Raw genomic sequence first — 12,756 nt, 5'->3', positions numbered from 1 at the left:
GAGCCTCCGCGAAATTAGTTACCGATTCTATTTTAAATAAATATATTTTAAAATACGGGGCGCCCCTAAAAGTTATATCGGATAATGGTCCTCAATTTGTAAATAATATATTTGAAGACATGTGCCAAAAACTGGGCATACGTCATTTAAAAATGGTCCCGTATCGGCCGCAATCAAATATAGCGGAACGGGTCAACAGAAATATAGTGAAAATTATCCGTAGTTATGTTAAAAATTTTCATAAAAGCTGGGATAACTATGTCAATGAATTTGCTTTCGCCCTTAGGACCGCAAAACATGATACAACGGGTAAAACTCCTGCTGAGTTATTTCTAGGCAGAAAGGTTATAACACCGTTAGATAAACTATTTTATGTGCAACAAAGAGCCCCAGAATTTAAAATGGGTGATATAGAAAAACTAATAAAAGAAGCAAAAAAGAATACGGAAGTAGCACAAAGAAAACAAAAATTGTATTATGACTTGAAACGACGGGGAGTAACTTATAAAGTAGGGGATGAAGTACTAAAAATTAAGCATTCACTTTCTTCAGCACCAGAAGATAAAACTGCCAAATTTTTTCCACGCTTTGAAGGACCATATGTTATAGAAAAAATAACTCACGCTGTTGTAGTGTTAAAGGCAAGAAATGGTGAAACCTGTTCCGCAAACATTGACCAGATAAAACCATTCTATGACCGTAATAAAATGCAAATCTTTTCAGATCTTTTGCAGGATCCGGTACGGCAGACACCGCAGGTACAAGTTCCAGAGGTGGGAAAACGACAAGTACAAGGGCAAGCCAATGAGAGACAGAAGCAAGTGAAAAGAAAATTGCCCCGCGGAAAAATTGAAGGTACAAAGAAAAAGAAGCCGTTCCACCGTCCAAAAAACAGAGTTCACGAACACCCCCAGAATGAAGAAGGGAGAAGGACGACGTATGTGGAAAAGACCGGGAGAAAGGACGGCAACTATAACCCGGCTGTGAAACGGAAGATTGACTCATCCGACAGAACTCTCCGCAGCAAAAGTCGCCGAACTGCGGAAGGGCCATCAGCGGCGGAGGAAAAAGTACAAGAAAAATTTGAACGGCCAACAACGAGGTCCAAGCAGGATCACGACAGAAGTTTCCCGGTTCCACCAAGACCAGCTGCCTTCAAACGGCCAAGACCACAAGCAGAGGACAGAAGGAAGATGTTCAAGGGTGGCCGTAGTGGTGAAAAACGGAAGCTTCCAGAGGAAAGCACTGAAGGGCGAGCCCGTACAAGAAGGAGGATCAACCAAGCTACGGTCTGCAGCACCTTTAAAGACTGGGCCCAGAAAAGGATGTCTGAATATTACAAAGATAAGTAAAATTTTATGTTACTTTACAAACTTAAGTTAATCTTTCATTCTTACTGCAAGTGGCAGATTTCAAGAAGTTTTACCTCATGCGAGGTCTACCTTTATCGCCAAAAGGGCGAGAAATGAGTTGTGACCGATTTTCTTATTATGTTTTTCAATTACTCGCGCGTAAAACTAAAGTTGATGTATAATAGCGTTGTATAAAGACTTAAATATTGTAAAAAGTTATTGTATAAATTTTATTTAAAAAATTCTAACAAGAAAGAAGTTTTAGTCTGAAAGACTTTTTGAAATGTAGTATTATTTCAATGTAGAAAGAATTGGCACTTGCTTTGAAAAGAATAGAAGTTAACAATGTACTACTAATGTATGTTTTCAAATGTGTAAAATTAACGGCATCTTGATATGTTCTTGTATACATGTGAACTGTTATTTTGAATGTTTAGAAATAACGTGATATGGTAAAAGTGAAAGTAATGTTAAAAAATTTGTTATTCGTGTGACTGTAAAGATTAAATCATGGTGAATATGTGTTAAAGGTTGAATGATGTAGTTAGGCTCTCTGACGCTACACTTTAGAGTTAGCCACTTTCAGAATAGTACCTCAGGGTCTAGAGTTGAAATTAGGGTGTGTTAAGAGGTCTCGTATGTTGAATTTTAACACGTTAGTGTTTTGATTGTAGGAGGAAGTGTTGAACACATAGACAGAAACACATTCGTGTTTGGTGTTTTTACAACACATGTCAGAGAGCACGGGGAGAGATAATTAAAATAGTCATGAATGAAATAAGAATGTTAAGAAAAGTATATTCTATATGTTATTTGCAATGTCATTCTGTAACATTTCATTAAACTAGTTTTCCTTCCAGATCTCTGGAAGGAACCAGAATTGAATAAAGCTCCTGTTTTGATGCAGTACAGATGAAAAAGAAAAAAGATTGTTGTATATTCCGGGAGCTGCTATTGTAACAAATTTCTTTCTTTTAAAATTTTCTAGTTTCTAGCTAAGTTATGATTGTAAAAGTTTGGCCTCGCGTTAGTTTCTAGAGCTAAAAGTTTTCAACAAGGTCGTTTTAGACCTCAGTTTCAAACTAATTAACTCTGGCGGGAAGTATGTAAGGATCTTAAGTTTTACTAACGTTTATTTTATTTTAAATCTTTACTATCACTTCTTATTTTCTACTTCCGGCCAGAATTATAAGCGTGAAGGAGTTTATGCAAAGTTGTCTGGCGAACGCCAAGTATTTAAGTGTGGCCTTTTTGCCAAGCAGAAGAGAGGAAGCCGTGAGTTCGAAGCAGGCCGCTTACCTTAGAAGTTACGCAGTTGCTACTTTGCCTTCCAGGCCAGAGGTTTTAATCCTCTTGATAAATTAAACGTATTGTAGTGTTCACAGTCTCTGTGCTACATACGCTTCCTGTTATTATAAGGCCAATCTTATTCTAAAGTTAAATTAGAGTTTAGTTTTATTTTGATATCTTTTAAGTTAGACCCCGAGTGGAGGGTCATTGTATTCCGAAGTACGGAAGTCATTGTATATAAAGAAAAAAATAAAGGGTTTTGTATACCCTTCGTCTGTATCCTGTCTACTTACTACAATTAGTGAACATAGCTTTAGTAAGCTCTCTGTTCTAGTCAGGTCATTGTATGTTTCCGAAGAAGGTTAGAAGAAACATTGAACCTGATAATATGAATAGTATTATCATTAATTTAAGTAATAGTATTGAATCATTGTATAAATATAGTGAATCATTGTTCTAATATTCGCATATAATCATTGTTTTGAATCATTGCATTTTAGAAATTGTAAAGAATTAATGTTTTTACAGTGTATTTATAGTCTAAGTGCAATTATTCATTTAACTGTATTAATATCCAATTTTAATATAATAACTGTGTCTTTAGTAGTAAGCTGTAATATAAAAGTTAACAATGACATTCAGAATATTAGAGACTTATGTGAGATCTAAGTATTTTTATACTTCTCCACTATAAATTTTTTAAGCTGGCAATGTATGAAATATAAGCATTTGTATGTTCTTGGGTTTTTGTATACTGAGTTTAAATGTTAAATTTTGCATTAGTAAATTCATGTTGACAATGTCGTCACTTATCAATCACAACAGTATAATATAATCGTTATGTATGATATATCTTCTTTATGTATTGAATTGTAAACTTTATATGTAACTTGCTAAAATTACTTGCTAGGGTATTGAATTGTAATCTTATGTGTCACTTGATAAAGTTTTGTTCATAAGTACTGTATTCACACAGATGTAACCATTTTTAATAGCTATGTTTTGTAACACTAATCAATGTGCCCTATGAGTGGATCTCGTGTGGCTCTAACATGAGTCAGCTTTAGATAAGGGTGGACGTGGCGCTAAATCAATTAACCATAATGGTAAAGGGGTGGTGCCCACGTCCTCCGTCACTAAACTAAACTAAACTAAGATCAGATCGATAATTTTATACTCAGCATGCCTAGGCGTTGTACGGACTGTATTGCATCGTCTGGGAGACATACAATGTATTAACAATCATACCAACCATGTAATATTGGTTTTTTGTAAATAGGGTTTTTTTTTTTTTTTTTTTTTTTTTTTTTTGTAATTTGCTCCAGGGAGAAAAAATCGCTAATTTTTTTAATAATATCAAACATATAGCATCTTTTTTTGCTCTTTACCTTTTGTTTAATAAATAAGCTTTACAAGTAAGTCAAATTTGTTTTGCTTCTAACTCTTCCTTTGCCTAATTTTTCATTATCCTTAATTTATGGACATGAGTGTATTTCTTGCAAATGTCGTATACGGGAGATCCAATAAAAATGCACAGCTAAATCTTGAATAATTAACCTTTCTCCGGTTAAATAAGTACACAAGTCTCTGCGAAGTGTTAATTCATGATACAATAATGTTATAGCAAAATGTTTTTCCTTTATCTGTAGATGTCATTTTGGAGTACTCATTTTAAGTATATGATTTTTATGTTTTATATCTTTAATTACTAGGGAACTAATTTTTGAACTGGCAAGCCTATCGTAACTGGTTAGTTTAAAAGTGTCTCAGGCGTTAAAACTTGAATTCGGTTTCGACTGTACTACTAGAACCCTCAACTTCGTATGCAGATTTCAGTTTCATAATTAATTTAAGATAGTGATATTTCATTTTAAGATTGAGGTTTTTTTTATATTTTATAAATTAAAAAATTAAAGTTATGTCATCAAACAAAAGATGAAACCAGAACTCAATTTGAAAGAGCAAGAAATCAGATATCACGGATTTCGGACAGAAAGAAAATTTAAATTTTTTTTTTCAGCAAATGGTTACATTACATCGTTATTTATTATGCAAAATGTTACATCGTTATTTAATAATTTTCGTCAATGAAAAGGAATATCTTAGCTCAATAAAAATGGGTTACGGATTTTGCTTCTTGCAAATAAAAAAATTATTTTAATTCAGCAAGAAATAAAAGTAAGATAATGTGTCCCGTTTCCCATAAAATTATAGTTAATAATTATAATAATGTACATCTCAATAAACAGTTTATGATTAAAAGTTCAAAAATGTTATCATTAAAAGTTCAAAAAGGTAAAAAAATCTTTAAACATTAAATAGTATTAAAAAATGAATAATTTTGCACATTATTTACTACATAACATATAGCGTACGAAACGTCTTTTATTAGTCAGAACAAAGTTGCAAATGCTCATAACTTATCGGTTGGGTGCATTATGAATAAGTATATTTTAATTTACATTAATTTTAAAAGAAAATAAAGACTTGAATCATTCAAGAAGTGTTTGTATTGCATTTATTTTGCACAGGTTCTTAATCAATAGTCGATTGTTTAAATTCGAAAGATAGAATTACAGATCTCTGCGAGTAGCAACAGCCTAAGAATCGGGATGAGAAGACGACGTGTAGAAGATAAAAGTTTTTTCCAACAAGTGGTATCTAAGAGTTCTAAATTATTTCCGTTCATCGTTAGAGTATCATCGTATTTTTATTTTTAGGACAAGGTTTTATTTGTTAAATAAAAATACATCTCCTTAGAAGTGCGATAAAGGAAAAAACCTAATAACTCTATTCTGTTTTAATGCTATAAAAATAAAAACAAGCTTAAATGCTTATTTTTAGAGATTGTTATAATTTATTGGAATCATTATTATAAAAATAAAAACAAGTTTTTTTAGAGATTATGCAAAAAAAATAGCTTAATATATATATATATTTTAATTTTGCTTAAAATATAAACGAGTTATGTGCTTAGCAAAACAAAATAAAATTTGGTCATTTAGTTTTCCGAAGTGAAAGTGTTTTGTATTTTGTTTTTGGAAATACAATTATATTCATTTAATTATATATGAAATTTAAGATAAATTATAAAAGCTTCGTTGAAATAAAATCGGAAAATTAAAATTCTCTCTATATATATGCTATCTTAGACCTAGCTCTTTTCTAGACACGGTTAATTCAAAATCTCGGTTAATGTGAGAGCAACTAAAAAATACAGGAAAGTTATATAATTCAAATTTCAATTAAATGAAAAGTACCGTTAAATATTTATCTGTATTTTCGAGCAGTTTAATCTGGAAAATGATTTCCAGTTTACATAGATTAAATCTACAGTAAAAAAAAAAAAAAAAAAAAAAAAAAATGGAAATAAAACAAGAATAAGCTCATTAAAAGTATCGAAACTAAGTTATATAGGATATTAAAGAACATCATTTACAGGAAAGCAAGAATAGTAAGTATCTTAGACTTCAAACTCGCCTAACAAGAATTCGGTTAGAACTCTTCCCCCCCCCCCGGATTAAAATCGATTGTCTTATCTTGGATAGTTCAACACCGCTTATACATTCTGGATTTCGAACAATTAAATTACGTACTGTAGGGAACAAAAATTTTCAGAATGCTACAACAAGACATGCTATCACATTTTGTTTTTCCATTTTCATTGTATTTTCTGTAGACAATTGCTTTTACACATATGTTTCGCGACTGTAATTTTTCCATCTTACTGCGATAAAAGTGTACGATTTGTTTTAATGAGTATATTTTCTTTATATCTTTATAAAATGAGCATGTTTCTTTATATATTTATTAACAGAATTCAGCATATTTTCTTTATGCTGAATTCTGTCGGTACTCCTACTATTTCATTTATTTCCCAAGCATATTTAAATGAGAGGAGCTTCAAATAACATAGGGTGTTTACAAAGTTTTAGAACGATTTCGGAGCCATTTAATTAGTGTTTAAAATGTAAAGAGTATTTTTTGAAATGTCAATCTGATAGCCCTTTTTCCTGAAATACACTGGTGTGCAAAAATTAAGGACGAAGTCGAAAAATTAGCGTATCAGCTGAACGAAGAGGCAGAGCGGATAGAAAGACCAATCAGGAGATTAAGTAAGGTGATGTACGGCAGTGGTGCGCAAACTTTTGGGGGTCGCCAAATTTTTATGAAATGCATTACGCCTGCATGCTGCAAACCATACAGTGCACATATAAAGAGTGAAGCGCCATCACTCACTGTTTAATTGCAATTTCATGCTGTCCGCTCTTTCTTTGACCGTAATGCGTAATGTATGTAAAGTGTGAAGACGCAAGTTTTTCACTCCGGTAGATAGCGCCCTCTTCGCGGTAATTCGCCAGTTTTTACTGAAAAGCGCCTGTTTGACTAGACGTAAACCGCAGGGAAAGGGGAAAAATTCGCTTCCGTGACCAGCCAATCAGATGGCGAGGTTCGCGGTGTATCTGATAGTCAGAGTGAAGACGTGAAGTGTTCGCATGAAGTTGTAGCATGTAGCAGTTGGCCTGCAATTGTTTTAGTTTATCCTCGAGTTTTATCATGTGACGTTGTGTAATTATGATTTTTTATATTTTTATCGGGCTTTGCTACTCTTTGTTATCAGGTATGTACTATCATTAGAGAAAGATATCTGTTAATTTTATTGAATTTCTCGAAAAAAAAAATTATAAAATTTTATATATCATTTGTTTTAGTTTAAATAATTTAACCCCTATCTTCTTAATGGATAAATGGGTATTACGTACACCAGGTACATCTTCAGCTAACAAAGGAACTAATACTGATGAGGATTCGCAAAATACTGAACTAAATGCCCGATCTAAAAAAATTAAGAAAATACAAAGAGGAGTTTATTAAGTATGGTTTTACATTTTGTGCTGTTGATGATGAAGAACGCCTGATATGTGTCATTTGCAAAGAAAAATTAGCAAATGAGAGCCTGAAACCAGCTAAATTAAAAAGGCACCTGAAACTAAACTAACTTCAAAATAAACATGCCGATTTTTTTCAAAGACGAGCTGAAAATCTGAAAATTCAAAGTGCACATTTAAAAAATTTACAACAATACCTCAGAAAGCATTACGAGCTTCTTTAGAAGTTTCTTATCTAATAGGAAAAACAATAAAACCCCATACAATTGGAGAATCCCTTATCCTTCCTGCAGCAACTAAGATGACATCAATTATGCATGGCGATAAATATGGAAATGAACTAAAAGCAACACCATTATCAAGAGATACCGTGTCTCGGCGGATTTCCGAAATGTCACGAAATATCGAGTCAGAAGTCATAAAACGCATACAAAATTCATCTGTATTTGCTTTACAACTGGAAGAGACTACCGATATTACTAAAATGTCACAACTAATTATTTACGTTAGGTTTATTTTTAATGAAGATATAACAGAAACGTTTTTATGTTGCAAAAGTTTGGAAGGAAAAACAACTGGAGAAAAAATATTCGAAGTAATAAATGAATATTTTGAAACAAAGTCCCTTTCCTGGGCAAACTGTGTTGCGGTTTGTACTGATGGTGCTGCAGCATTAACAGGTTCGAATAAAGGGCTCAGAGACTTAATTCAGAAGGTGGCGCCTCATATGGTGTTTAATCACTGTATGATTCATCGGCAAGCTCTTGTTGCAAAAGATATGGATGAAGAGTTGCACAACATATTACAAGACTCTGTTAGTTCAATAAACTACATTAAATGCAACAGCAACAACAGCCGTCTCTTTTCAATACTTTGCAATGAGATGGGCTCAACGTATGAGAGATTACTGTTACACACCGAAGTCAGATGGCTTTCACGTGGGAAAATACTATGACGGATTTGAGAAATGAAGTGTATATGTTTTTAATCGAAAATAAACGTAGATTGGCAAGTTATTATATCAATGAAGTTTGGCTAGGGAAGCTGAGCTATTTAGTTGATATTTTCGAAAAACTTAACGACTTGAATTTGAGCTTGCAGGGTGAGAATTCAGCTATCATAACTTCAGCCAGTAAAATTCAAGCTTTTAAGAATAAGCTTAGTCTCTGGCAAACTAAACTGAATAAAAACAACACCGACATGCTCCCTTGCTTTAACGATTTTACCAAGGAAAATAATATAGATAGATATATTTACATTTAAAAACATCATTTCCAATCACATTGAAAAATTAAAGGAAAATTTTTCGAGAAGATTTCGAGGATTTTCCTGAAAACGATCTTGGTTGGATTCGAGATCCATTTTCCTTTGACATATGCAGTTCAACTCTTCAAATTAGTGAGAAAGAGCAATTGATAGATCTAATTAGTGATTATACTCTTCGAAATCAATTTAAGACTCAGTCTTGCCAAAAATTTGGCTATCCGTGGAAAAACAATATCCCGTTTTATGCAAGAATGCCATCAGAGTGTTAATGCAATTTGCATCAACGTATTTATGTGAAACTGGATTTAGCAAACTAGTTTCAATAAAAACTGAATACCGCTCGCGTTAAAACCCTGAAGATGATATGCGAATTGCAATTAGCAACATATTTCCAAACATCGATGAGATAATTAGAAACTTGCAGCCACATACATCTCATTAAAGGGCAATTTACTGTTTTTTGTGTTATAAAAAAAGTATTTTCTTAAAATTATTAATAAAATTAATATGAGTCAGATATTATGATGCTTTTATTTGATGAAACGAAAGAAATGCGCGAAATATACATCGTATTTGTGAACATTTATCTCTAGGGGTCGCCAAAAATTTTCTCTCTACAAAAGGGGTCGCAGTCGAAAAAAGTTTGCGCACCACTGATGTACGGTAGCACATGCGCAGATATGCAGGTAGACGTAATGGGGGAGTGTCTGAGTAGTATAAAGCATGTTGTCGGTGTAAGATCAGTATTTCTGGCAAAGAGATTGCACGCCGTATAGCAGTTAAAATCACACCGAGTTGCTGCCTTAGCGAGAAATGGCAAATAATCAATCTGTTGGACGACATCTGGATGCTTTTACCCGAGGTCGAATCATTGGGAAGTTGGAGGAAGGCCGCAGTGTGACAAGTGTGGCTGCAGATTTCGGAATTGCTCACAGCATCGTTTCACGACTTTGGAGACAATTTCAGACTACAGGAACAGCTATCCGGGGGTTTAGTAGTGGTCGTCCACGAGGAACCACACCGCAGATGACCGGTATATTGCCTTACATGCCAGAAGAAACAGGCGGCAGACAGCGGGAGAAATCGCTAGACACACGACACAGGCGACTGGACGACCGATATCGTGTTTTACCGTGTCCAGGAGACTGCACGGTGGTGGTCTGTTTGCACGACGCCCTGTACGATGTATACCTCTAACGCCTGCCCATCGGAGAAGGCGTTCTCTGTGGTGCCGGGAACACCGGAATTGGAGAGACAATGAATGGGGACGAGTATTCTTTACAGATGAGAGCATATTCAGTCTGAGTAGCGATTCTCATCGCATACTCATCTGGAGAGAGCGGGGAAGCCGCAACCATCCCTCGAAATCATTGAAAGGGACAGGTATGGAGGTGGCGGTGTTCTCGTTTAGGGAGGCATCATGCTTGGTAATCCTACAGACCTTCACATCTTCGACGCAGGTTCAGTCAACGGGAACCATTATTGTAACGAAATTCTTCTTCCATATGTGCATCTTTTTAGAGGCGCTATGGGTCCGCAATTCCTTTTCATGGACGACAATGCACCATGTCATCCCACAGTAGCTGCCGAACAGCTCTTAGAGAGTGAGGATATTGAACGTATGGATTGGCCGGCACGATCTCCGGATCTCAATCCCATCGAGCATGTATGGGATTTTCTAGGCAGACGCTTGGCAGCTCGTACCTTACCACCAGTAACGATTCCGGAGCTTCGATTGGCGCTGCAAGACGAATGGGCAGCAATGCCTCAACAACTCATTGAAACTCTCATTCTCAGCATGGGCAGACGCTGTGAAACCTGCCTAGCAGTCAGGGGAGATCATATCCCCTATTAAAGACCGGATGTTTCTTATCCCTCTGATTTCTCTTTTAGTAATTGTTGCTTACATTACTCATGTCCTTACGTATTAGGGATCTTACGGTATTAAATGTGTTGATTTGGAAAGCTTTTGTACAAAGTTATATTGAAAAAACCGTCTCGTCCTTAATTTTTGCACACCAGTGTATAAATCTGCACTATGATTTCCATGATGGAAGGGCTTTTCGTAAGAATTCCATGGGTATTGATTTCCATTCTTCTTACAATACTTTCCAGAGTCCATCAATCAGTGTATTTATTAGTTAACTAATAGTTGATTGCTAAATTTGTCACTGTATGTAGTCACAGTCAGTAGAGTTGACTCTATTTTCAATTACACTGTGTAGTGTAACATAAGTGTTTACTACTCTTACAGAACTTTCTGGAGCTAAAATTTTTCCCTTTTTAATTTTCTTCTCACCTCTCCCAGCTATTAGCAAAATTTGTAGTTACTATCATTCTGATTACGGTAGTTTTAACGCCTGATTTTGAACGAAATTGTTCTATTTTTTCTAGATAAATTTCACAACTTTCTACTGCATTTAATGCTAAGAAAAGCTGGAATATGCAAGAAATATTTTTCTCTATTCGAAACTAAACATTAACTTCTTAACTAACCTTATATGGAGAAAATTTTCAATAAAGTTTAATCTAGCTCCTTGCTCTCTTTTATTCTTCAATATATAAACAAATTTTAAAAAGCTTATTTTGGAACTTTAACTTGTTTTGTTAACATATAATTAGTTGTGTTTAACTTTTGTGCAAGAACTATAAAATGTATTTTTGTTTACTCATACAAACTTTTGTAAAGACTCTGTTGAGAAATGCTCTGTTTTCGACATAAAATGTTTTGAAAACAAACAAACAAAAAAACAAAAAAACAGCATTTTATGTCGCTAAGCTATTGCTAAACATTTTTATATTTTTCAGTTGCCTGAGTAAACGTGGAACAAATTTCTAAATCTACTGATAATAAGAAATGAAAAAAATTTATTAAATTGTGGAGATCTAATTTTCTTTTATGTTTATATTAACGGAAAATGAACCATGTAAAAATTTTTTATGTATTCTCAAAGTGTTCTTCTCACTCACACAAAAAATCACAAATTTTCGCAACTTCTGTTTCAACACGGCAACAAGAGCTGATTAATGATAAAATATTTAAGTAGTAAGCAATCGTTAAATCTTATCATTTACATGTCAGTTTTGCAAGAAATTATCATCGATTTATCATGCGATATGGATCAGGAGAGGCTGATCTTAGATCTGAATAGATTTGTTTATGAAATTAGGGTGGGATATATATATATATATATATATATATTAAGCGGTGAAACGCCTCCATTATTCAGGATTATATTAATGTCTCAGTGTTTGAATATATCAGTCTATGTTACTGAAGGCATAATGCTTTTAATGAGAATTTTCAATATTTTTTCTGTGGCGAAAATTATACAAATCTGAGTCCATTTTCTTTGGAGATTCTATATCTTGATTTTTTGATAAATTATGGCAAATATGTTAAATTAAAGAGCACAAAATTATTTAAGATTAAGTTGGCCGAATTGCTTGTTGGATTGAGAAGTTGGGATTGAGAAAGATGACTAAATTGATCTTTCACAAAAAACGACTGTTATTGTAATTGCCGAGTATTTATCAATCAGCCATTCATCGGGCATTATGAGCAAACCAAACTACCATTTAGCTTTCTTAACGTCTAGCATGCTGTCCAAAGTTCAGCTGAATAGGGTGTCCAAAGTGCATCTAAAAAGGTAATGTTGAAAGTTATCCGTGGGACATAACAAATGGTGACCGATATTACATCCACGAAGGAGGAGAAAGATAGAACACAAACAATTGAGTCTTATGTGGAAATTGAGCCTGACATTTTGGGGAATAGTTTCACTTTAATCACTACACCATCCGTAGCCGATTCAAGTAGATTAGTAATATCATGGGGAACATTTAGAAATGAGTTGATCCCGATAAAGGAATTCTAATTCCAGAATACTAATCAGTATTACAATACAAATAATCACTAAACGCTTTTTCCTGTAAAAATTAAATTACTTTTGATCAAC

Source organism: Stegodyphus dumicola, chromosome 4, assembly GCF_044657685.1.
Source record: "Stegodyphus dumicola isolate Sdum_Otavi_A_Nest chromosome 4, ASM4465768v1".
In the NCBI taxonomy this organism is placed as follows: domain Eukaryota; kingdom Metazoa; phylum Arthropoda; class Arachnida; order Araneae; family Eresidae; genus Stegodyphus; species Stegodyphus dumicola.
Note: the sequence above shows the minus strand (reverse complement) of the source record.